General features: G+C 41.3%; 1 protein-coding gene across 16 annotated transcripts in view; it reads right to left on the bottom strand.

Annotated features, from left to right (window-relative positions):
• Nucleotides 1-1,234: 1,234 nt before the first annotated feature.
• Nucleotides 1,235-27,577, bottom strand: part of LOC141574964 (trafficking protein particle complex subunit 9-like) — a 147,852-nt gene continuing 121,509 nt past the window's right edge. For 13 of the 16 annotated variants that reach the window (XR_012502126.1, XR_012502127.1, XR_012502119.1 and 10 more), the window contains 3 exons: nt 26,826-27,023; nt 26,400-26,522; nt 1,235-9,127 (listed from right to left, as the gene is read on the bottom strand). The gene's annotated coding sequence lies outside the window, so the exon portion shown is untranslated. The remainder of the gene's footprint in view (nt 9,128-26,399; nt 26,523-26,825; nt 27,024-27,577) is intronic. The other 3 variants (XR_012502123.1, XR_012502121.1, XR_012502122.1) reach the window with 3 other exon arrangements.

Here is a 27,577-nt window from a genome sequence, read left to right as displayed (position 1 = left end):
AATACTTCAACAAAGGACAAGTAAAAGAACAAAGGTCTGAATAAAGGAAATATGGAAATGTTTGTGAATTCCTTAATCTGGGTGATGGGCTTATTGTACTATATTTATTGATGTATACTTAAGTTATTTTATAATTTTCTTATCATTAGCTGAATAGCAAGTATTAATACGTATTAATTGAAATCCTTTGAGCCGACCAAACTTACCCCACACAAAATCCTTAATGTCCTACTAGTGTGTCTTACAGAAATCTTTTCCCATAAAGACAGGAAAAAAGGGAAAGACAGATCCGTGCAGTATTTCCAGATTGTCAAAAGACCAAAGACCGACACAAAGAAGAGATTCTAAAAAAGATAAAGAGGCTGAAATCAATGTCCTGAAAACCTAGCCAAGAATTCTGAATGTCCCAACTTAACTAAACTCAGCACTGCCGCATCAAGAATGGGGCAAGTAGAACCTTGAGGATTTTTTTTAAATAAATAAACAATGATCCAGTTCCTACCACAGGCAATTATGGTAAGAGTGAGTATAAGTTCTAACACCAACTAGTGTACAAATTATAATTTATAATTGATTCAAACTGCTTCTTCTATAAAATCTGAATCTTTGTATTCTTAAGACAGATTTGTGGCATATGACCTAGTGATAAAATTTTCAACTAGCTTGTATTCAAAAAGTTCACCAATGTGAGAGTTTATTACAACAGCTATTGCTTTTTGGGAAACCCATGTGCCTTGTCACTCTCTTCCATAAGATTTCCTGTGGAAAATTCAATCCCTCATTCAGGAAGGGGCTGAGCAAACAGTCTGATGGAAAACCTTCATACACTGCAACACAAGAAAATGAAAATGACAGTGAGCAGTCCGTGAAGCCGGCAGACACACACAGCTCACGGCTGTGTTCCCGCCGCGACTTTCTGTAACCAGCAGGGAAAATGTGCATTTCAAGAAATAGACATAAACACTTTTCAGGACCTGAGCACATAATTTCCCTTTCAGGGTTTAGTGAGCTTCCATTTAGTTCTATGAGAAGTGTTTAAAACAACAGAACAACAGCTGAGATATGGTTTAAAGTAACATTTGTCTTAGTGAAAATAAAGCCAGCTGATAGTTATCATTTTTACTTTATTTGATCTCACTCTCCTACTTTACCTCTCCAACCTCCTCCACAAAATGATGGTGAACGTCCCCTCCTGGGTCAGAAGGCTAAGTAGAAAGTATTAATCACATGGAGGTGTGCTTTGTTGTTTTATTTTTCAAAAGAAACATGTTTCATTCATGTGATTTAAAATTAAGATCAAGAAACAAACTCTATTCAATGAATGGTAGCCAACACATGTCGTCATAGCTGCTCATCAGGTTTGGCCCCACGTTACACACATTTACATGGACATGTGACATGTGCTGTCATGGGACATGGTGAGTGGGGACAGGGTCTCTGCTCTCACAGGGCACACAGCCTGGTGGGGGAGGCAGTGTTCAATCATTGCCTTTTTTTAATGTACTTACAAATTATGGGAAATGCTATTTAAAAAGAACAAAGTGAGTCAATGAAAGTGAAAAATTCAAGGACAGTATTTAGGCTGAGGGAAGACAGGGAACCTCTTTGAAGAGCTGACACTCCACTGAGACCCAAAGGACAACTCCGGTGCTGCAGGTGAAGGGCAGGGACACATTGATAAAGGGCTGATATCCCGAATACACCAAAATCTCTTTAAACTCAACAAGAAGAATGAATAACCTGCTTAAAAAATGAGCAAAATGCCTCAACACACACCTCAACATAGAAGGAAACTAGATGCCAAAGAAGTCTATGGAAACATGCTCCACAGCATCTGTCATCAAGGGGCTGCAGACTGAAACAGCGAGGTATCACTGCACACCTGTCAGAACTGCCAAAATTCAGAACACTGACAGCAACAAATGCTGGTGAGGATGTGGAGCGACAGGAATTCTCTTGCATTGCTGGTGGGAATGAAAAATGGCCCAGATACTTTGGAAGACGGTCTGGCAATTTTTTACAAAACTAAACGTACTGCTACCATATGATCTGGCAACTGTGCTTCTTGGTGTTTACTGAACAAAATGGAAACTTATGTCCACACACAAATCTGCATACAGATGTTAATAGCAGCTTTATTCATAATCACCAGAACTCAGAAACAACTAAGCTGTTCTTCAGTAGGTGAATGGATAAATAAACTGTGGTCCAGGCAGAAAATGGACTATTTATGGTGTTAAAATGAAATGAGTTATCAAGGCATGGAAAGACATGGAGGAACCTTAAATGCATATTACTAAGTGAAAGAAGCCAATCTGGGAAGGTTCCGCAACTGTCTGATTCCAACTGTATGGAGTTCTGGGAAAGGGAACACCACAGAGACTAAAAGACCAGTGGCTGTCAGAGGCTAGAGGGGAAGGAGAAATGAATGAGGTGCAGCACGGAGCATTTTAAGTCATTAAGTCAAACTACTCTGTATGATGCTGTGACGGTGGATACATGTCATTGCACATCTGTCCAAACCCACAGAGTGCACACCACCAAGTGTAAATCCTAGTGTCAATTATGGGCTCTTGGTGATGATGACGTATCAGTGTAGGTTCACCCATTGTCGCAAATGCACGCTCAGGTGCAGGCGTCAATAGTGAGGAGGCTGTGGGGACAAACTGCAGTTCATACACCCAATCCAGCCCCAGCCACTGCTGTGAATAAAGCTCTGTGGGTGTGTGGACTGTCCGGCTGCTCTGGCGTCTGAACAGCAGAGCTGAGCAGCTGCACCAGAGATCAGGAGGTTTGCAGATCCTGAAATATTGACTCCCAAGCCCTTGACAGAAAAAAGTCTGCTGTGTCCTGTTCTACACGAATCACAATTCACCCTGATGAGACAGGAGAGCAGGGCCCAAACAAGGCATGGTTAATCGGACTGAAGCAATGTTTTAGTTCCAAAACCTTTGTTGAATTCCTGCAGAATCAGTGACAGACTGTAGCCAGGAAGCGTCTGAGGAAGGAGTCGGTAGCAGGCCTTCCCGCCAGGCTCCGGGATGCCGGGGGCCGCGCGCTGCACGGGGGCCACCCACTTGAAGAAGACAGACTTGCAGTGGAAGCCGATCAACTCATAGAGCTCGGAGAGGATGCTGCACTGCTGAATTCTCTCCTAGGAATGCTGAAGCACAGGGAGAAAAGCAGCAAGCATCTGAACGAAACATGTAAGTGAAAAAAGACACGTAAAAAAGGTTTTCCCATAAAATAGAGACCTGATGACACAGGAAGGAAGAAGAAGGCTGACTTCATGCACTGATGGGACCGGATGCAGAAATGCAGGGAAGCAGCGCTGTGCAGATGCTCCAGACCCCCTCCAGCCCCACCTATCCACGTTCATCCTGTCCTTTTCCTAGAAAGGCCTGTATTCCCTGAAATAGAGGAATCTGCTCCCTACAGATGAGACGCAGAGAAAGGAAGGAGCAAAAGAAGGGGAAAGTAAAGGAACAACGTTTCATCTAGACCCTAGTATTTGGGCAGGACTTTCACCAAACACACATCTTCTCTAAGTACAGAGCACACAGTGCGAGGCTGACAGAGTGACTGCGACTTCTGCTCCTTAAGCACCAGCTACCTGCCAGCACACGCTGCCCTCCTAACTGAATCATTACAATCATCTCAGAAACTATTACTACCCTGGCTCACAGGCAAGGAAATCTGAAACTCGGGGAGGAATTATTGTCATCCTGGACAATGTCCCACGACCCAGAATTGTCAGAGCCTCCACAGACCCTGGACTAAAATGCTCCACTTCACCACGGGCCCTGAGCCTCAGGCTGAGGCCACATCAGGTCTGCACGGGCCCAGAGCACGAGTATGTGGGACAGGGAATGGTCCCACTCGAAGTGCCAGGCCAAGGCCCTCAGAAACCTATGAAATGAAACCAAATCCCCAAACTCATTTCCAACGCACTGCCCTGTCCGGGAGGACTGCTCGGCACATCTGTGCTGTCACCTGTGCACAGGCTGAGCAAAGGGCCCAGACAGTGATGTGACATCCCAGTGGAAGTGGCTCGGAGACCACTTCATCACAGGACAGACTCTCCCAGCTTCCAACGTTAACTCTCCATTCCATTTTCAACTGGAAAGTAAGTTTAGACTTGTTTTCCTCTCCTAGAAACAAAGAGAGTGGTAATATCAGTGGGAAACTCAAGACTGAGGAAGAGTCTCCTGGACATCTGGAAGGATAGGCCGGGGAGGGAACAGAGACAGGGATCAGAAATACCCGTGTTCCAGTCCAAAGTCTGCACGTCACTTGCTTTGGCAGTTTACTTATTAATACAGGTGAAAAAATCTAATTATGATTGTTGGGAAAACTAATTGAAATAACGTATGCCACTAGCATACGTCTAAAATCCTTCATGAGTGTCCCAGAAATGGAAGTGATCGTGGTTAGTTACTATCTGCCAAGTCTTGGGTGCTAAGCCCACATCAGCCAGCCAGGGATGTGCCAGAGGATGCCTCACCAGCTAGCAGCCTTCTCCAACTTGGAAACTCACAGTGTCTGAAGAACAGGCAGTGGTGGATGCTTTGGGACACTCTGGAGGTAGCACTCCAGTGATGACTTTAAAAAGCTGGGGAGAATTTAGGGGACCATACAGTTCAAATACAGAAAACATATTCCATGTCTGCCCACATTCATCTCTAGCCATGATGATTCAGAGAGGAAATACATATTCAAAAGTACACCATTTTCCCACATAAGTGCATCAAAACAATTTGGAAAGAATGTAACTTTCTTCTCTAGATCACACAGCGGTGATTACAAGGTTTGTACTGAGAGCCCTACTTGTAAAACATCTGCTAACATAACTGGGTCCACTATCAGTCCATTCAAAGAGAAGGATGGAAAAGAACAAAGCCAAGCTAATACGCTCCGTTCTTTGGTGGGTTACAATGTCACAAAGGAGACGGACAGGTCATCAAGGAACCACCCTGCCGTGATTACGGAGCCGGCCAACGGGGTGAGCGGCAAGATGTATGACGCAGCCGCAGCTGTGCCCGCGCTTCTAGGCAGGTATCCAAATTCATCTCGACATGGCGTCCAATGCTTGTGCCCACGTCCTCATCACCTGAGATGTATTTAAGAGAAATGAAAACTAATAAACGGAAAATACATTTGGTGGGCACACCGTCCAAAGAGCAAAGTCACAGTTTGACAACTGGCCATCCCGGTTCCCTGGGATTCATTCTTGGAGAACCTTAAAAACCACTCCTCTGTCCTCAAGAAGTGCTGCCTACTTGTCCTATCTTTGGCTCAGGGATACAGCACGTTCACGTGAACTTCAATGTCTGCACAGATTTGACTGTCTTTCTCCAGGTTCATTTGTCCATTCTGAAGAGGCCTGAGTTAAGTCCATCTTCTGTAAGAACAATTCCCTCCAGTGAAAACTCATCGAGCCTGCAATTAAAAGCCAACTGAACAGGACTGTCCTCAGCTAAAAATGTCACCCACCCTTCACTGCTTTCTTAATTTCCATTCCTAGCTAATTGCAACAGACTAAAACCCCCCTCCACCCAGCTCCCCAACTATGTCAAACAGAAAGTAAGGTCCATAAAAGAGGAGACAACTCCATAGTCACCTCTGAATTCCTAGCATATACTAATGTCAATAAATAGAACTATGATTATGGCTTCTTTCCTTTAAAACCTTTCTGGTTATTTAAATGAGACCATGGAAGAGAGCTGTTTGGGTCTAGTATCTTGATCCAGAAGACTCAGGAGGCCTTTTTCGGAATGGCTGTTCACTGATTCATTCAAAACACAACTTCTCATTCCAGGAGGAGCTGTGATTTTCTGCCAGGAGATTGTGGTCACTCTCATGCCAGAACAGCTTTAAACTAAATCCTTACTTTGGATTTGTTTTTTTTCCCTGCTTCCCCAAAAATTGACTTTCCTTAATTTCTTGCCTTGAGGAATGATATTTGTCTTTCTTTCTAATTCACACTTTATTAAACAGGATTCTCAGGATGTGCTTGGCCTTACATAGGATGAGCCATCCAACTCCCAGTGTGAGAGGCCTGGGGCTCACCTCCCGCCCTCCTGCCAGGGCAACTAACACACAGTTCAGGAGCCAACCGGCACCCCAGGGCTTCTAAGGCTCGTGTATCTCCCAGAATCCCTGCTTTCTGGTATGACTTGGATTCTGAGGATTTCCCCTCACTTTCTTGAAAATTAGCTGTGCAGCTTGAAAGATGAGGAAGGAAGGATTTATTTCTTAATCAGCATTTTAAGGAACTTCTGTAATGAATGTTTTCACGAGTTTCTAGAACCCTCCATTGCCGAGACAAAAAACACAATAGATATTTTCTAAATTTAGGTATCATGTGCATTGTTTCTTTGCTTTTGTTTTCTTAACTACTAACACACATTTTTTAATTAAAAAAAATATGGCCCGAAATAGGATAGAAACTTGAAGGGGCAAACAAAATTTAAGGGCAAAGAAAGAAAAATGATAAGTACTCTACAAAGTTAATATAGTACATACACTATGGATCAGATTATCAATTCTCAGTAACAGCTAATTGAAACATGACCATGAGGTAAAACCTCTCTCCTGTCAGGAGATGACCAACAGATAATAGAATTAAAACAACAAATTAAAATTCTAAGTCTGGCGAGGTATAGAAGGCTACCAGCTAAATGTGTCTTCTTCTGGAAAAGAGGGAGGCTCACCAGCTCTTTACTGTGGAGCCTGAGCCTAGGGGAGGGCGGTGAAGAACCGCCCTGTAAGTATCCAATTAACAAAGTGGGTGATGAATAAAGAGACGTGAGCTTTGATGACAGAGATGATACTACTATTCACTTGTCCTGTAAAGTATGTCTTCACGTTCAGTGATCAATACCTCGGCGTCCTCAGGGATTGAGATTATAGGAAAAAGCACAGCCCGGGCCCAGACCTCCTCTGTGAGCTCGTGACACTGCACTTAGTTGTCTCAAGGGCAACTCCAACTCCACCTGCAAAGAGCTGACTTCACGGTGCCCCTCCCATAGCCGTCCTGCCCAGGGCCCCTGGTTGGGAGGGAAGGTCTCTCTGCCCCTCCCAGCTCAGGCCCATCACTCACAGATGTGACTGGACCCCTCCTTCAGGGCTCAGATTTCCTCAGTCACTGAGCCCCACCACCCACACCTGACTTACCAGGTACTCACAGGCACTCCCTCAGCACTGACTCTGGGCTGGGGACCACGCTGCACACTGTGCAAATGTTATCTCACTGGATCTCCACAACAGTCCTGGGAATTGGGTATATCACTGCTTCAATTGATTAGATAAATTGTTTCACTTCCTTGAGTGCGTCATCCAAAGTGACACGTCTACTGAGCCACAAACATGGGACTGAAAACCACTTGAATATTGAACACTGCTACACCTCGCAGCCACCCTACTCTGATTCGTCACATCACTTTCTCCCGAGCCTACTGAATGTTTGCAAGCCTTCTACAAACACAAAAGTGATCTAAGAGAGCACCCCACTCCCCTACTTAAAATCTGTCATTGACGGTCCACTGCTCTTCAGAGAAAGCCTCACCAGGCCTGAGCACAGCCCAACGGCCCGGCATCCTCGTTCCCTGCGCGGCCACGCCGCCTCACCCACCAAGCAGCACAGTGCCGTGTCCAGGACTGGGATGCTGACTCCGTACAACACGGGGCTCGTCTCACTCGAACAATGATCACCTTCTTCAGTGGTCACCCTCTTCAATGCTGACTCTCAGAAAAATATTTTCTCAGGATGAATCAATATATTTTTCCTTACAACTTCCAGTCATTGATAATGAGCTCCCCCAAAAAGAGAGAAAACTTAATCCTCCGACTCCTTATCTGTAAAGTGGGAATAGCAAGGAAATATGTAATGTTTTCAGAGAAATAAAATTCATGTGAGTCTGAGGGACAATTCCCAACATACAGTAAGCACTCAATATGGGCTTACTTAGTATTAATAAGAATATGTTGCATTCCAGCAACCTTAAATCAATGTTTTATGGATTTGTCCAACAGACTACTGACAAACAGTTGGACGAACTCCTTTGAGCAGATCAGCACAAGTGTATTGGTAGAGGTAAGCGCTGCCTCCAGTTACAGCTCAAACTCTTACATGTTGTTTGAGCATTTAGTTGTCGTTATTGAATAAAGACAGGTGTTCTTTAGTCAAAGCTCCTGAAACATAAATCTTCAAAGATAGATACAAATTAGGTTTCAAGTACAACATTCTCACTAGAAATTATTTGAAAATGATAGTCTTAGCTCCTCTGTACATCAAAAGGGCATGTTCTTAATGTATCTGACTATATACACTGAAAGGATTGTTTAAAAGAAATTAAGATGAAGCCATCCTAAATAAGCTCTCAGTATCATCTGCACAAAGCCCCACCCAAGGGTCTCATTTCTCAATTCCACATAGGTGTTGAGGTAGTTTAACCTGGGTCTTGGTTTTTTATAACACAGGGGAGGGAAGAGTTGTGGATAGATTTATGTAGCAAATATAAACCTAGTGTATTTGATGTGTAGGAATCCTAGAAATAAACAAATTGATATATAGTCCCACCCTTAAGAAGCTCAGCCTTTCCATTTACAACAGCATTAAAAATAAAATGGGAGATATATTTAACAAAAATTTACAAGATTTGTACATTGAACAATTTGAAGTATCACTGAAAAAATTTTAGAAGATCTACATATATGGAAGACATCCCATGTTCATGGAATAGTAGACAATATTGTTAAAAATGTTAAGACTCCCCAAAGTGATCTACAAATTCAGTGGAATTGCTATCAAAATTCCAGCTGACTTCTTTGCAAAAATTGAAAAACTGATCCCAAAATTCATATGGAAGTGCAAGGGGCCCAGGACAGCCAAAGCAATCTTGAAGAAGCAGAGCAAAGTGGGAGGACTCACTTTAAATGTTACTACAAATCTATAGTACTGAAGTCATTATGGTACTGTCATAAGTTTGGATACATAAATCTATGAGACACAGTAAAAATTCCAGGGGGGAAACTTACATTTACAGTCAGTTTTCAACAAGGGTGCCAACAACACTCCATTGAAAGAATAGTCTATTCAACGAATGGTGCAGGGAAAGCTGGGTATCTGCAGGCAAAAGAATGAATTTAGAATCTGAAACCCCCTATTGTATATAACAAATAAAAATTAATTGAAAATGGATCACAGACAGAAACGTAAAATCTAAACCTATAAACTTTCTAAAAGAAGAAATAGTATAAATCTTTGTGGTCCTAGGATAGGTTATGGTTTCCTAGATACAATACCAAGAGCAGAAGTGATAAAAAAAAAAACCAGATAAACTGGACTTCAAAATTATAACCACTTGTTAAAAATGACATCATCAAGAAAGTGAAATGAAAGGGGAAGTGGGTAGCTCAAGTGATAGAGTGCATGCTTGGCAAAAAATAAATAAATAAATAAAATAAATGAATAAATCTAATTACCTCCCCTATAAAGAAATTGTCTTAATATTTAAAAAAAGTAAAGTGGAATGACAATCTGCAGAATAGTAGAAAAAATTTGCAAAGCATATATCTAATAAGAGACTAGTATCCAGGATATAAAACAAATGCTTACAACTGACCAATACAAAGAAAATCGACCCAATTTTTAAATTTACCAAGGAATTAAATAGATACACAAACGGCCAATAAGCATATGAAAAGATGCTCAGCATCACTAGTCAAATCAAAATCAAAATGAGATCTCATTTTTCATCCACTAGGATGGTTATAATCAAAACACGGACAATAAAAAGTGTCGGTCAGGAGGCAGAGGAATGGGAACCCTCAATATGCAGCCATTGGAAAGGGGCAATGGTGCAGCTTCTTTGGAAAAGTCTGGTGTTTCCTCAAAAGTTTAGTGTTATCATATGGCTCAGCAATTCTACTCCTACATATAGGGTCATCCCTCAGTATCCTCGGGGGGTTGGTTTCAGAAACCCACCACCCTGGGTTCCATAATCCAAGGATGTTCGAGTCCCTTTACAACCAGCCATCTGGATCCATGAAGTGGAAACTACAGATATGGCGGGCCAACTGTAAAGCCAACAGAATGAAAACATATTCTCACAAAAATTTGCACATCAATATTCATAGCAGTATCATTCAGAGTAGCCAAAAGTTACAAACAATGTCCATCCATCAATGAATGGGTAAAAAAATTATCAAGAATAGTCCCAAAAACTTTTGGTCATTGAATCTTTGACAAAGGAGGTGAGAACATACAATGGAGTAAAGACAGCCTCTTCAGAAAATGGTGTAGGGAAAACTGGACAGCTGCATGTAAATCAATGAAGCTAGACTACTCCCTCACAGCACACACAAAAATAAATTCAAAATGGCTTAAAGACTTAAACATGTAGACAAGACACTACAAACCTCTTAGAAGAAAACGTAGGCAAAACATCTGACATGCATCTCAGCAATGTTCTCCTAGAGCAGTCTACTCAAGCAATAGAAATACAAGCAAAAATATACAAGTGGGGTCTAATTAAACTTACAAGTTTTTCACAGCAAAGGAAACAGTAAGCAAAACAAAAAGACAACCTATGGAATGGGAGAAAATATTTACAATAAATGAGACTGTCAAGGGGTTAATTCCCAGAATATATAAAGAGCTTTTACACTTCATAAGAAAGAAAAGTAAATAATTCAATCCAAAAATATGCAGAAGTGCTAAAGAAACTTTTCTCCAATGAAAACATACAAATGGCCAATAGGCACATGAAAAAATGCTCAATATCATTATCAGAGAAATGCAAATCAAAACTACAATCAAGTATCACCTCACACCAGTCAGAATAGCCATCATTCAGAAGTTCACGAGCAATAAATGCTGGAGAGGCTGTGGAGAAATTGGAACCCTCCTACACTGTGCTGGGAATGCAGTTTGGTGGAGCCATTGTGGAAAACTGTATGGAGATTCACCAAAAGACAAAAAATTGACTTCCCCTATGACCCAGCAATCCCACTCCTGGGCATATATCCAGAAGTAACCCTAATTCAAAAAGACACCTTCCCCCAAATGTTCACAGCAGCACTATTTACAATAGCCAAGATATGGAAACAACCTAAATGTCCACTGACAGATGACTGGATAAAGAGGTTGCAGTATATTTATACCATAGACTACTACGTAGGCATAAAATATAATAAAATAATGCCATTTGCAGTAACATGAATGGACCTGGAAAATGTCATTCTAAGAGAAGAAAGCCAGAAAGAGAAAGAAAAATACCATATGAGATCGCTCATATGTGGAATTAAAAAAAAAAAAAAAAAAAAAAAAACAAAGAAAGAGAAACTTATCTACAGAGCAGAAACAGACACAGAGACATAGAAACCAAACTATGGTTACCAGAGGGGAGACGGTTTGGGAAGGGATAACTTGCGAGTTCAAGGTTTGCAGATACTGATTATGTATAGAATAAACAGCAAGTTTATACTGTATAGTACAGGGAAATATGTTTAATATCTTATAGTAACTTATGTTGAAAAAGAATATGAAAATGAATACATGTATATTCCTATATAACTGAAGTGTTGTGCTGTAAACAAGAAACTGATGCAACATTATAAACTGACTAGACTTCAATGAAACTATTTTTAAATAGACCAAAAACAAAAAAAAACAAAAAAAAAAAGAAAAAAGATATTATTAAACCAAAAGAATAAATTACTGTTTCAGGCTACAACATGGATGAACCTTAAAAAAATATGCTGAAATAAGCCAGACACAAAAGGACAAATACTGTCCTTTTAGGTGAAGTGTATCTAAGTGTTCATTGTACTACTCCTGTAAATTTTCCGGAAGTTTGAAGTCTATTAAATTAAAAATAAAGTGTATTATTCATTAAAAACATAAAATGATCCCTCACAGGAGGGCTTTAAATAATAAATGAAGAAATGCATGTAAATCTCCTGGAACAACATTTTGCACGTCCACAGACAGTCACTGCTGTCACTGCCACTCAGAGGTTGGTACCAGCGCTGATGAGAGCTGCCTCCACTCGCTGCCCTGCAGACAATTGTGAGGGCCAGGGGTCTGACAGGCAGGGTGACCTGGAACCTGAGTCAGACACAGCAATGCCCCAGACTCTGTGTTACCCATCTTTCTTATACAAGCTGCTACATGTAATGTAAACACGCTAGAGGGTTGTATCTTACAACATAGGCAATACAGTCAATGTTTTACAATAACTATAAATGGAGCAACTATTGTACACCTGAAACATATTATATTGTAAATCAGCTATACCTTTAGAAAAAATTAAAAAATAATGTAAAAATGTTATAACTTTAATATCAGTCCAGATTTTAAGTAACTACTAAACAGCTTAGAATGTATAAAAGCATTTAAGTGTGATGTTTATTTACATATTTATTTACTTTCAGCCTCCTGCTAAAAGAGAATTTAAACAATTTTTTAAACACAGCTTAACAACCATAACAACAAAAAGACAAAAGTGAGAGTGAAAAGAAAATGGAGATTCAATACTTAAATGAAACCAGGGGGAGGTAAAGTCATAAAAATGGATGCCATGAAGTCAGGGTAAGTGTTAAAGGCCGACTAGAAATTCAGCTGTAAGATTTTTGGCAGCTAAAGCAAAAAGAAAAAGATGAAGGGGCGGGTGGTAGAGCTCAGTGTTAGAGCGTGTGTATAGCATACACAGGGTCTGGGTTCAAGCCCCAGGGCCTCCACTAACAGATAAATACACCTAATTACCTACCCCCCAAAAAGAGCCCCAAAGAAAAGAAAAAGAGAAATTTGTTTCCTAAAAAAACCTGATATTAAATTTAGATTAAATACTTAAAAAAAAAAGAAACAAATGAGTGACACAAGCGATAATGCCCGTGAGATAAATCTGCGGTGGCAGCTGGCAGGTCTCCATGTCCCACGTGGGAAAATCTGAAACATCCTTCACACCACCCAGAGTCATCCTCAGCCTACCCCACCCCTCCCCCTGTTAAATGCAGGAGCACAGCCAGGGCAGGGCCTTTGTTCTCTCTGTGTCATCACAGTGAGACAGGATGGAAGGGGGCAGAGCACAGCCATTAAAGGAAGGCCACAGCAATTAACATCAAAATGGTAAAGGATTCAACCCCCAATAGGCCTTGAGGCTCAGGATGAAGAGATTTAAGTTCTAGCAGATCTTGAGCTTCATTACACACCCATTGTAATAGTAACATGGTGAATAACATGCCCCCAGGCACCATGGCAGTCCCAAGGCTAGCCAAAAAAGGTCAAAGCGTGGGAAATGGCCAACTCCCTGGGAATTCCAGCCCCTTGCCCTTAGGCTGGTCCTTCTACTTATTAGCATATGAAACCACCAAGCCCATGAATACAAGCAACACAGCAACACCTAGGGGTTACACCTCTCTCTCCCGCTTCAGAGAAGGCCCACACTCTGTGGACTGTGTACCTACTTTTAATCTGAGCATCAAACCCCCACACATCGTGGAATTTCTCTTGCCTTTCAATGAATCTCTCTGAATAAATCTACCTTTACTCAACAGTGGCTTGCGCTTGAATACTTTCCTGCATGAAGCCAAGTACCCACATCTGGCAGGGCACATCCAAGGGGCTCAAACAAAGCCTGGGACACAGCCCTTCTCATGCCCCACTTATTTTTTCTTGTATCAACAGGACTGGGTTGTGAAGGGAGCTCTAACTCCCCGGCTAAGGGACAGAAGCAGCCCCAAGGGCTCGAATTGGTGGGCAGCCTCTCCCCCAGCAGGGGCCCTGGGGTCTGCCCGGTTCTCTGTGTTTCTTTGTTGTGCTGAATCCCCAGCCACAGAGCGTTCTCCCTAGGCCTGTCCTCACAAAACCCTTCTCTCCAAAATACAAGCACATCATGTCACAGTCCTCTTGTTCAACCAGGAAATGTTCAGCCCACTATTTCCCTCCCCAGTAAAGTACCTAACTGTCCTCCCTCCCATCCCACCACTTCTTTCTTTGTGACAACTCTGCACTCCCCACCCACCATCCTGAACGCAGGTGCCTTGCTGGCTGGGACCGAGATGTTTCAGTCTTAAACAGCCTGCGTCCTTTCACTTTCTCCTTTCTACATTAAAAAGCCTTTCCTGAGTCTCCCACCCATCTGATTCTGAACTTCACAAAGTGCTGAGTTTACGGTCACTATGTGCATACATCCCAGGTTTTGACTAGGTTTCCTTCACAAGATCCTCATTAAGGAGCTGCATCAAGAAGTTTAAAGAGGCTATTCTTACATCTGAGTGGAGGAGCCTGCATAAAATTTAAATGGCTTTCAATAGACTGTTAACCAGGGACAGAGAGGTTGCAGGTCCTAGTCAACTGTGTCATGAGGCAAAATGTTCTTCAAAGGCTCAGAGTGGCTTCTGAACACGGAGTCGGCAGGAAGGAGGTGACAGGTAGGGAGTGGAGTGTGTGACAGAGCTTACGCTCCCCCAGCTGGGGAAGAATTGAATTCTTTTCTAGTTTTCCAAACAATTTCTTACTACCTTTTTCTCCTACTGTCACATACCATTTCCTACGAATTAAGAAAATCAATATCAGTCATTTGGGCCACTTGGGAGAAGCTACACGATGCCATTCACAGGGCTGGGATATAACAGCCACGCCAGTCTAGGTTGAAAGACCAGTGGGGGTATTTCCAAGGTGATCACGGGCATGCAGCAAACTCCCCAGCTTCAATTACCTCATCTCAAATGTGGGGCCAATAAAACTACCAAGCAAAGTGCGTGATGATTATGGCCAACATCTGTTTACTAGGTAAGTGCCCATGACAGCTGCCGCTTAATGGGGAATGAGTATGACTAACGAGGCCCAGTCTACCTGGTCACATGTGCCCTGCCTTCCTGCCTTGGTGCAGCAGCAGAGCTTGTTTAGCTGAGATGAACGCCCCCAGAGCATCCCCGACGGGTAAGCTCCCAGCCCTGCACGGCGAGGCCTGTTCCTTTCCTTCTCAGAGCTGATCACAGTTTGCAGTCATCTGTTTTTATGTTTATCCTTTTTGTAACTGCCTCCACCCCGGAGTTTTGCTCAAGCAGCACAGGGCCAGGTATGTCTTGCTCCCTGCTGGATATTCTGGACTGGGAGACAGCCGAGCACACATCTGGCTCAGGTGCTGAAAAGAGAGGGCAGAAGGCCCAGGGGCCCATGCTGAACTGAAGCCCTTGCACCCAAAATTATGGTTTGACTTTGGGCAAATTACACAGTCTTCTTTACCCTGAGATTCCTCATCTGTCCATGAAAATAACTGCCCATGGCACACAGATTTACCCAGATAAAAGGAAATAACCAAATTCACAACCTATTCAAGGGGCTACCAGTGCATCCTCAAAAGACAAATGCTGCCTTTATGGCTCTGACACACGCGAAGCGGGACGTCCACACACAGTGAGCACTGCTAAGTGCCAGTGTGTTAAGTGCTTCATGTGCGCTATAATACTCTTTACAACTTACAACAATCCCAGATAGAAACCAATATTATCATGCCCATTTCACAGATTCACCAACAGGTTAGGAGAGGTTACATTCTAGTCCAAGGCCCCATGGTGAGGAAATGGCGATTTAAACCTGAATCTGGGCCCAGGCCTGGGCTCCATCTCTCTCCCATCCACTTGACCACTTGCCTATGAAATCCACCTGTCCAATACACAAGTTTGCAGCCGGCCAGCTCTTGAATGCAATGTTTGCCACCGTTTCTCAATGTTCATTAATTACCATAAACTGTTCTCAGAAACCACTACAGAAAAGAAAGGTGGGCTTACGTCCCTGCCCACAAAGAAAAGGAATTCTGCCTTCTCCTGTAATGTGCAGAACACCTTCCCTACACCACCAAATCCTTTTGTATGCTTCCTCCATGTTTATGTTTGCACACGGCTTATTAAATTAGAAGGTACCTGAAGTAATTCCATCTCGGTTGCTTTCCAAGTTTGCAGATTATCCATAATCATTCTGTGACCGAAAATACTACAGTGTGAATGAAAATACTGCAACCATGTCAGTAAACAAAGAATGCTGAAACCAAGTCATCAGCGGCTGCCAACACTCCCCAGCGAGGACAGGCCTGCAGCCCAGCCTCTACAGCCACTCACAACGGTGCCCTCTGAGCAGACCCAGAATAAGAAAGGACAGGATACTTGCCCTAGATAGCTAGGTGCTTGTCTAAAGAATGAATTCTGTAAGTCAAAATGTTTGCTTCCTCCCATATATGGAAAAGCACTAAATTCTTGAACTTGAGATACCTGGCTTTCTTTAGATAACAAGCAATCTTTTATTGTTCCAACAACCTTGTCTTTGTTGTAAAGCTCCTATATATCCTAGCTCCTCCTCAACCTCTTGGGAACAGTCCCTCCGAGCGATCTGAGAGGCTGTCATCCCGGCTCGAGTCCTCCCGCCAAATAAACATAACTCTTAACTTTTAGGCTGCACATGTATTTCAGTCAAAAGTTTTGGACACCAGGAAGGGACCCAGCGCAGACTTCTCTCCAGCTGAACTCTCCGAGTTACCGGAGCCTTGGTACCAGCATTGGCACTTTGTGCCCATCTGCCTCCTTGGGGAATCCAGATGAATTTGGGTGAGTCTCTCCTGGTTCTTGGATCTCCCATATTGGTTGATGATCCTGAGTTTTATTTGGCGGTGTATCCAGGTACCTGGCCCTCCAGTTGAAAGATACTGGGGGGGAATAACCCACCCAGTGGAAACATACTGGGTGGGGCCTGGTTGAAAGATAACAGGAAACACCCACCTTGAGGAGACGTCTGAAGTGGGGCTGGTGGAAACATACCAGGAAAATACTCACCCAGTGAAAACGTCCTGAGTGGGTCCCAGTTGAAAGACACTGGGTTCAGGACTAAGTGGTTAGGTAAGAGGCTGGTCTAATGTTGTCCTCGATTTGGTTACCTCCATTGAATTTTTCGGAATAAAATAAAACTCTTATGAGGAATCTTTCAACTCCAAAAATGGGACCCTCCTCCTGGCTGGTAACAGCTTTCTTGGGTGACGGAGATACTTTCAGGAATGGTAGAGGCAAAGACTTCATGCCATAGTGTTGTCCCTGTGGGAAATCTTACCAGCAATTTTATTCTGAGAACCCGACCTTACAATGGGAAATAGAACTTTCAAAAAAAAATTAAAAAAAAAATAAAAACACAGAACAGAAAAGAAAAAGAAATGACAGATTGCCAGCCTCCAACTAATACACTAGCCAGGTTTACATACGTACAAAACTTACAACATTAATTAGGAATTAGAAAAAAAAACTCACCCTGAAAGTAACTAACCAGGCCTGATAAAATATTTTTTGAAATTCTGAACTTATAAGAACAAAATCCCATTTAGAGGAAACTTGGATTTCTCTTCCTGTGTCCTTGAAATGTAAATGTTTTATCTTTCTCTGGGTGTTTTATGTGTGTGTATGTATGTATATATGTGTTTCTTTTTTTTTAAACGACACCTTGGACTCTGTCATACAAAAGGTACAAGTATTGTGTACATATTGTGGCCATGCAAATAAATTGGGATTCTCAAAAATCCTTTGATTGTACCAATTTTCAGATATTTTGCCATCTTAACCGTTGTTGCATCAGCCTGGACCACAAAGGCTTTTAGCTTTTGGAAAGTAAACTTTTGAATTTTATTTAAGCAACACCCCCACTCTCATGTGGAAAAGCCTCTTCATCTTATTGGTTTAAAATCACTATATATATATATAAATTGATGGCCATATGATGGATCCTTTAATTTGGGAAAACTTTTAAATTGGTGAAAGTTGAAAGAGCTCTCATTATAAACACCCGTTTTATTGGTACATATTAAAATCAAGTTTAAAGGTAGAAAAATATATCTAATGGTTAACCTAAGAAATTAGTTTAAAAAAAAAAAACTGGTTTGAAAACCTACATTTGTGTTTTTCCTTTCCGATCAATGGTTTTAGAGATGCTAATAAATACTTAGAATAATTAATGTTAATTAGGCTGAATAACTGGAAAAAGGATTGTAAAAATGTCAAAAAAAAAAAAAAAGGGGGCTTATCCCAAATGGATAAATATTTTTATATGGTTATTTTGAATGAGATAAATAAAATGGACATTTTTGGATTTAGATACAAGGTTTTGATACTACACTATGTAAAGTAAAAAAAAAAAAGGGCCAAAGAGATCACCTACTGCCCCCCAACATTAAAGTTCAAACAAGTCCGCTTTAGCACAGTTTAAAATATATGTATTTATAGAGCTAAAAAAAATACATATTTATAGACTGAAATACTTGATCAATGATTGGGACAACAGACATATTAATCAAATTGAAAATTGAGAAGGGCCTAAGCTCTCTGGCTGAAACTTGGGAATCCCAGAGACTTTTCTATATAATTAGATACAATGCACAAAAAAAAAAAAAAAAGCTTCTGACACTCCTTCTAGAAATAGGAATTACTGATTAAACCTAATAAATATAAAAATTAAAGGTACAAGATTTAATAAAATTGAGATAAAAGTTTGTAAAATTGGTATATTAAATGGGCTTTATATAAAAGTTTTGCTTAATTATATTTTGGGATAGATATATTTCAATGGAAAAACGCTTCCCCTTCTTGGTATTATAAGGCTGGGCACATATCTGTCCCTTAGAAAATATTAATTGAACAAAGTAAAGGAAACCAATAGAGTTTCGTGAGCCTTCCAATATAACGTAAAATTAAAAACTAATATTCAGTGGCTAATAGACAATAAAATAAGAGGTTTACCCTGGGTTTAACTTATAACTCAAGGAAAAGAGACCTCACTAAATACCTTATGCAAGCTTTGGAAGACATGCTAAAGTAAATCTTAAAGTTTTAAAACATGGAATTCTTTGTTTACAGCTCTTCTCACTGATACAAAAAAACCAATTAAGGAGATACAATTGGACCTGCGTGACAGAGCAGTTCTCTGGGGAACTGGAAGCGTCTGTCTTTGTCTTGCAGATCAGAAATATAAATACAGCAAACAGTGACCAAGGACTGAGCCTAATTAGCTCAATGAAATAATACTTAAGGCCAAGAAATTTTTGGCATTTTAGAACTCATAACTCTGACGAATCCTTCAGCATTTGTCAAATCTTAAATGTCGGTTTCATAAATAGTAAGCCTTAGTGATTTGAGCAAGCAAATTCAGCTTACTTCAACTATTATTATACCTATCTTATAAGTAAGTTTTAAAGTGAACCTATGAGATCTCTAGCTTTTGTCTGTTTATAAGCCTGCGTACACATTATAGATGTGAGATATTTCTACAGCTGAAAAAAAAAATCAAAGTCAAAGATCTCTGCTTAATTGACGTAAAAAAAAATAAGAGCTTACAAATTAAGTATTTTTAAAATAAAAACTGACCAAATTGACTTTCAGCGTCACGTGAACTGGAAAATATTCAATATTAAGATAACACTTGGTATTGTTTAGTTTAAGTATGTTCTAATTAATATAGACATCTTTAAAGTCATCAATATTAAGTACAATACCTTTACTGTACCTAGTTTTAATGAAAGTCAAATAAGATCCTGTTATATCTGTTGCAGAATTGTCAAGAAAAAACAATAGTAATGTGGTGTAGTAAAATTTTAAGTAAATAAAATGCAAATGAGATGAGAGGTTTGGGTAAATTTTTAAAATATATTTTTAAAATGTATGGTTAAGATAATCTCTAAATGTTTGGTATCTTTAAATTCTAGAGTTGTGCTAAATTAAGTTAAATGATAGGATTTTATTAAATAGCTATGACACTTTCAGATAAAATAGGATTGAAATATGAATTATTTAACATTTAACTTACCCTTACAGAGAAACTAAAGGTGTTTAGAAATATTAATAAATGGTTGGTGCTACCCTCAAATAATCTCTATTATTAAGGGTATAATCTCAGTATCCTAGGAAAGTAAGATAAATGTGTAAAGGAAGATATATGAATGTAATTATATTTTGTTAATAAAAAATAGTGACTTTCTTCTGAAGCTGGTTACTTCTGAATTGAAGAGAAAATAAAGGACACACTAATGTGAGTAAAGAAAGCTGTGGAACGCTTGTGGAAGAGGAACCCTGAGGAAAGAGTTTTGTACGTTGTTGGAATTGTCTAAGATTAGAATCAACTTGGGCAAAGTAAATGAATCTTAGAAGTAATCTGGTACAAGACTAGATATGGTTTTCTCTGTTAAGATGACAACATTTTCTAAAAATGTTAATCCACTTTCAGTAACAAATTGTAAAGCTTCTTATACCACATAACTGACCTGTTCTGCTTTTACCTTTAACGTATTTTCTTGTTAATGAAAAAGAACTACTTTACAGTGATCTATATGTTTATCTGACCAAGTGTTCTGAAAACTTTTAACAAGCACCCCAAATATCAATTTCTAATTAAAGTTCTTTTAATCTCCAGTTAAGTTTGGGATGCTACAGAGGGCCCCTGAAACATCCCAAAGAGAGATTTTAAACTAGTAAGTTTCATTTGGCATGTTAAATAACATGGTATTGTCAAACGAATAATAGATCTTCCTAGGTTATATTGTATGAGAAAAAATTATTAATATAGATATTCTAGAAATTATATGGATTCCCTAAAATTCTGGTATATCTGAAATGTTACCAGTCATAATTCTAGTTATAGTGACCAGCTTTCTTTATCGATTATAGTGTAACGTTGTTTAACCATGCTTTTAAATCACTTGTCATTTATATACAGTTAATTGTTTCCTTCTGATGATTTTGCAAATTGCTTTCTCTTCAAGGAGATTTATTGATTTCAAATAAATTTCAAATTATAGCACTGAACTAAACTGGGTAAGAAATTTTAAAGGTCTAATGAAGACTCTGAGTAAAAGAATTAGTTACATGGGACTGAGTAAACTGGTGAATATGGTTATAATTTTTGATTTTGTCTGAAATACTACTGGCTTTTAACCTGTTTCCCAGACATAAAGAAACTCTTCTCCTTAAGCTAGTTATGATTCACAGAAATTTGATAAATTATACTTATGTACGCAGACTTGGAACAGTTATCTTTTCTCTCTATCTGATCCCTCAAGAGACTAAAAACTCTAAGGTCTCCATTGGCTCTATCAGACAAATGAGGAAGATCATCTCCTAACAGATATAGCAATCTCAATGTATTTTAAGGATTTTAAAGAGAAAAGAATTTACCTAAATCTGTAAGGCAGAAATCCATGACAAGCCCTTGACGAGGCATTCTGGGCCTAAGAAAACCTTATTAACATTCTACCCTGAGAGTCCTTATTAAAAGTTCCAACACAGCCAATTTAAAAAAATCCTATATAATCAAATAATCAGACTTAGCTTGTAAATAAATTAATCTTGATTTGACTATATTTGAGAAAACTGAGGGTAACTTTAGAGAGAAAAAAGATTATATTTTAGTGGATATTAATTTCTAGTTTTGTTGATTGAGGTCTATATTTACTTAGAAATTTCCCAGATCATTCCTTGCTGTTATGTCACATTGCTGTAAAGTTTAATTGAATTATGAAAAGAATACTCTAGGTTTATTTCTGAGGCTCAGTAATCTATCCTTGGTAAAGTTCCAATGCCCCATGACCAGCAGTCAGGGGATTATACATACTGGAACAGGCATGACTTAAAGAACTGTCTCCAACCTGAATGGAAGGACCCTTTATCAGGTACTCTTAACTAGACCATACACACAAAAGCTGAAGGAAACGGACTTTCAGATTCATTTCCTATCAGAAACAGCCCCTGCAGTGCACTGGCATATAGAGCACTGCTCACCTTAAAACAATGCCCAAATGGAGAAGAATCTACCAGGTTAGGATGAGAAGAAGACAACATCTGAAGAAGACTGCAGACCCAAGACACAGAACCAGGCCTGTATGCCAATTACTTTGATAATTTCTCCTACCTTTGATTATGAACTACTCCAACTGCTAAGTTTATGGTAAATTACCTATGTCTAGTACTTCTGTGTTACCTTGGTGGGTTTCCCTTCTTCAAGGCTCTAACTAGATAGCCCTCAGAAATGTTATTCTAAAAAGAAATTATAGTTCTGTTTAGGCCACTATTGATCTTACAAGGTGGGAGACCTCACCTGGCCAATTAATACCTGCTCTGACCCTGACCATAAATATGAAATTTCTCATAAGATCACTCAAACTCAATCAGGAACACAAGGAAAATTTTAACCCAAAAATATAACTTCTTGACTATTAAATTCTTACTCATGACTTTATAAACGTTACTAGCTGAATTACTTATATCCTGTCTATATAATAAAATTGTTGTCTGTTACATTTCCCAATGTGTAACTAGGCCTACAAAATTGATGATGGCTAAACATCTTGAAGGAATAGATAAAATTTATAACTCTGTATAAAATAATTGTAATAGTGTGATTCTAGTTATGGTAATTAGCAACGAAGGGTAAACAATTCCTGGATCATAATAGACTAGTAAGACAGGCGATCCAGAGAACTTTTAGTATCAACAGGGTCTGATAAAAAACTAACACCTTGAATGGCAGCTCAGAAGATACTTCACCTGAACTAGGAATGAGCCATCCTAGCACCGTGGGACAAAATTGGTCATGAAACGTCTCTCAAAATATTGGTCGAATTTAGGACCAAGGGGGAGCACTGTGAATGAAAGTACTACAATGTGAAAGAAAATACTGCAACCATGTCAGTAAACAAAGAATCCTGAAGCCAAGCCATCAGCAGCCACTGCCACACCCCAGCGAGGACAGGCCTGCAGCCCAGCCTCTCAGCCACTCATATTGGTGCCCTCTGAGCAGACTCAGAATAAGAAAGGACAGGATACTTGCCCTAGATAGCTAGGTGCTTGTTAAAGTATGAATTCAGTGAGTCCAAATGTTTGCTTCCTCCCATACATAGAAAACCACTAAATACTTGAACTTGAGATACCTGGCTTTCTTTAGATAACAAGCAATCTTTTATTGTTCCAACTACCTGGTCTTTGTTGTAAAGCTCCTGTATACCCTAGCTCTTCCCATACCCCTTGGGAGCAGTTCCTCAGAGTGATCTGAGAGGCTGCCATCCCGGCTCAAGTCCTCCCGCCAAATGAAACAAAACTCTTAATTTTAGGCTGAACATTTATTTCAATCAAGTCCCAGAATAGACACAACTCATCACTTCTCTAATGGAATACACTGGATCAGGAACCAAAAGGGTGTTCTATTCCTGAAAAACTACTGGTTCCTCTTTCTTCCTGTCATTATACAGTCTCACCAGAACTCATTACTTTGCTGTCTGCTCATCTGGTAACCAAACTCAGAGAAGAGTCAACTCAGCAGACTGCCCTACTGGGGAGAACAGCCGGCAAAAGCACTGTGGGTTGCCTGCCCTCCCGCACGCTCTGCTGACCCCTAGTGTCCTCCGTGGAGACCAGGGCAACAGAGCTGTTCCCAACAACTGCAAAGTCCCACACTTTAAGAAAATCATTTTATTTTATACGATATGTTACGTATATACCCATCTCTGAAAACAGCTTTGCCAGAAGCCCAAATCTTCAACATTAATCTGCAATGGCAAATCCGGTCCCTAAGTGAAAACAAGTCTTAAGACGATGCTAAGGCCTCCAAAGTTCTCTCCACGACCATCAACCAAACTGCCTGCAGGTCTGCAGCTGCAGGCTTCAACATGTCTGCTTTTAAAGCAAACCCATCCTGCCCTCGGGTGCTACAATGTCCCTCTACGCCCTCCCATCTCAGGGTAAGAGCAGCAGCTGCAGAACCTCACAGGGCAGCACTGACAGGACTGGACACAGAGGATCGGAGCTAAACTAAGCCTTCTGATGACACTAGCTTGTCACTGTGTCACTTTACAGATGAAGATATATATAGAGAGAACTGGGGTGATTTTGCTCAAAGTCACACAGCTAATAAGTTGCAAAGTCTATAACTCTGCTCCTCCCTCCAGCATGACGCCCCAGCTGGGATGCCCACAGGGTTCTCTCGTGCCTGCCTGACCAGTCCTTTCCTGTCACTCATAACCCACCACAGGTTCTGAACCTAGCCTGCCTTTTCAGCATCTTTTACCTCCAGTCTCTCAGGAACAAGGCTGCTCGGGCCACTGTATGACTTCAGGCTTCCCAAACCCTCCGTGCTCAGGGTGGTCTTGCCTGTGCATCCAGCACCCTGCTCAGAGGCTCTTCCTCCCCTGCAGGAGGACGTTTCCACTCTCCACAGGGACACCCCCTCAGGGAAGCCCTCTTCTCGCCCTCAGCATGGCAGGTGTCCCAGGCCACATCACGAGCTGCCCCATTAGGACTGCGGGTGCCCAGGTTTGCTAGTCAGACCAGCAGCCTCAGAGCCAGGGATTATGCCCGGGTCTCCCTGCAAACCTACTGCCCGCCTCACAGTCCCCAGCCAGCAGGTCACCTGGAAGTCACAGCAAGTGCCCCACCCAATCCAGAAGTCTCTTCATTTGCCAGCACCGCTGAAGACTGGTTTCCAACCTTTGGTCAGTTTTGCACAAAAAGGCACCTTCCACTGTGAACCGGGGGGGGTTTGCTTATGCTACCCACCCTTACTGGAAATGTCAAGGGAAACCAAAAGGCCTTTTCTCGACACTTTTTTGATGACACCCTCCCACCCACAATACTCAAATGTTCAAGAGAATTGGGTCCACGTGATTTTGTTTTCCTTACGCTGTGGCTCAAAACACTGCGGGATTCTTTCTCTTTTGAGGGTATTTGTACTAAGTTTATAGGCTTTAATCTGCTTTTGTCTCTCTCTTCAGTATCCCTAGTAGTTGCCACTTCTTACTCCCTTCAGCAGCCTCCCTCCCAACATCAAGTCTAGGAAATCAGCTGTTATGAGGGGCCCAGGGGCAGTCACAGAAGATGCAACTAAGGAACAGAGAGGCGGCATAATTTGCCCAAGGTGATCAGCTGCAACCCCTAACAGTGTGTGTCACGTCTCTCTGTTTAACTCTTATGCTAAGCAAGTTAACTTTTTGTAGATTATAGTTATAAACAGATGAGTTATCAAAATATATACAAGGACACACATCAACTCTAAGATGTTGATTAACTCCATTATTTTGTTTCTATTTATTTTATTTGTGTTAAAAAAATTAAGAACCTCTGCAGTCAATAAAGCAAAATGTTACTGGGTTTTAAATCCAGAATATAGAGGTGTTAAGTGTGTCATTGCTCATACTTATTTGTATGTTCACAAGACAAACTGATTTGAAAGTCTCTCTCCCCTCACCCTACTCACTACTGGCTCTCACCAGAGCTCCCAGTCCACACATCTAACAGCCTTTCATTTTACCCACAGCTGAACTCATCAGATTTTCCCCAGAAATCCCTCTGCAGGTTTCCCTCATCGCAGCACAGCAGGACTATCATTTACGTCTTTAATCCACCCAGAAACCTGGGCCTTACTCCATTCTAACTTCACAGACAGCATTCATCCTTTCCTTTTTACCATCGAAACATGTCTTCAATCTGTTCGCTTTTACCCACTGACCATCCCACCGCTCAAGTGGAAGCCACCAACACTGCACACCTGGACTCACGAGTCTCCCAATTGGCCCTACAGCCGCTCTCCCCTACTTGAGACAAATGGGATTGTGTCACTCCCGTGCTTTTAGGACTCTTTTCAAACCCACTTTTATTAGAAGAAACTCCAAGTTCTTCACCTGGTGAAGGTCTTTGCCATCAAACTGTCAGCTCAGGGAGGGCAGGACACGCCCTCTCCCCTTGGCCCCACCCTCTGGCAGAGCATCAGCTTGGGAGGACCTGCTGAGCTACACCAGCCTGTATTCTAAACCTGGTCTTGATTTCTTAGCAAACTGCTTCACTTATCCATACAAATCAAAGATAGATTAGAAAGATTTTAGATGTTGAGCTAGACTATTGATTTGGGGATTTTGCGCTAGCAACCTGCAAGTACATGTTCTAATGATTCTGTCTTCTAAAAACCACACCCAGATTTAAGTAGTACTTGTGGAATATCTTCGGAGTAAAAGGGACTGTACTTTTACAGACTTTATATTTTATAACATGAACAACCCACACAGGGTCACAAATGGAACTGCCTCACAAGTGACAGAAGACAGGTGAGAGGCATATAGCAACAGGTCACAAAGATGGTAAGAGCAACGTTGATTCTCCAACCCCTGAAAAAATTCCTCAATGAACTGAAAACTCTGAATTTTGAAAGTAAAATACTATCATATAAAGAAATAAATAATCCTCTTCATCAGGGTTTCAAGATCTGACTCCAGAATTTTTAGCAGGCTATACTGAATCCTAGCACAGGAAAATCAGATAGACTAGTGGTGAGTAAGTTCCAGGGAAACGGCAGTAATTCCTCCACTTGTAAAAGGACATACACTCACCTGTCAAGGTGAATGTAAACCGCATTCTGGAGAAATTTGGAAGCTCCCAGTCTCTGCTTCTGGATAGCAAGTACACGGAGAGCTTCGAAGCATGCTTCTAACTGAGTCACCGGCATTCTTACACTGCAGGGGGAAACGGAGGCCCTCAGTCATGAGCTGAGATGTTCCTGTCGTGTCTCACAGCCCGTGCCTCGGGGACTCAGTGCCCTGCAGCAACCCGGCCCCAGGCGAGGACCCGCAGCATGGCCCACCCAAGCATGAGGTGCACTGTGCTTGAGAAAGCCCATCCCCAATGGGGGCAAGAGGTGCTGGTGGGGTTGTGTGAACCTATAAATGCTCACAGAAATACACCTACATACAATGAAGTGATACAATTAATAGTAGCAGGCTATTTAACAAAATTTCAATTGTCAGTGGAAATTTTACCATTCCTTTACACTTGTCCCCTGCACTCTGAGACAGTCTTAGGCTCTCTCACACCTGCAGCTCTGATGCAATCGTTGTGAAGTCATTTTGCTTTGCTGCAAGTGTCTTCACTCCCCGTGTCGCTGACTGTCGTCTCTTAACAGAGTCAGATGTCTTCCTGGATCTCTCCCTGAGTTCCTTGCTCCTGCTTCTCAGATCCTAAGATAAAGGGCAAGTGAAGACACATGAGTATAAAAGGCACTGTGGACTTGACTAAAACCTTCAGTGACCCCTAGGTGAGTGCTGCCCACCCCTTACCTTCGATTCTCAAGGTTCTGCCCAGGGTGACATCCAGACAGGATAGCGTCCTGGGCCAATTAAATGCTGTGTGGCTTGGGCGCACGGACAGGTGCAGGAGCTGGTTCCAGAGCAGGGCACCTCCCCACCTCTGCTCGTCTCTCTCCCGAAGCCCCACTTCCAAGCCCCCAGGCTCCCTAATCTTCTGTCCTTCTCTTCTACTTTACTCCAAGCCCTTTTCCTCTTCCTTTATTCCCTACTTATCCCCAGCTGGAGTGATTTTTCAATCACAGTATCTGAAAAAATTTCCTGCAGCTGAAAAAGAGGTCTCCAGAGGTCAATGCCCATATGCTGGTTCTTGAAGAGAGCCCCAGGTTAGGGAGACCCTCACCAACACTGACAGGGCATCAGACATGTTGCAGGGTCGACCACCCCCAACAAGAGTTTGCTGTGACCCCAAGGCACGCACAGCATCC

Source organism: Camelus bactrianus, chromosome 25, assembly GCF_048773025.1.
Source record: "Camelus bactrianus isolate YW-2024 breed Bactrian camel chromosome 25, ASM4877302v1, whole genome shotgun sequence".
NCBI classification, from domain to species: domain Eukaryota; kingdom Metazoa; phylum Chordata; class Mammalia; order Artiodactyla; family Camelidae; genus Camelus; species Camelus bactrianus.
The sequence above is the reverse complement of the archived record's forward strand: the minus strand, read 5'-3'. Positions and strand labels throughout refer to the sequence as shown.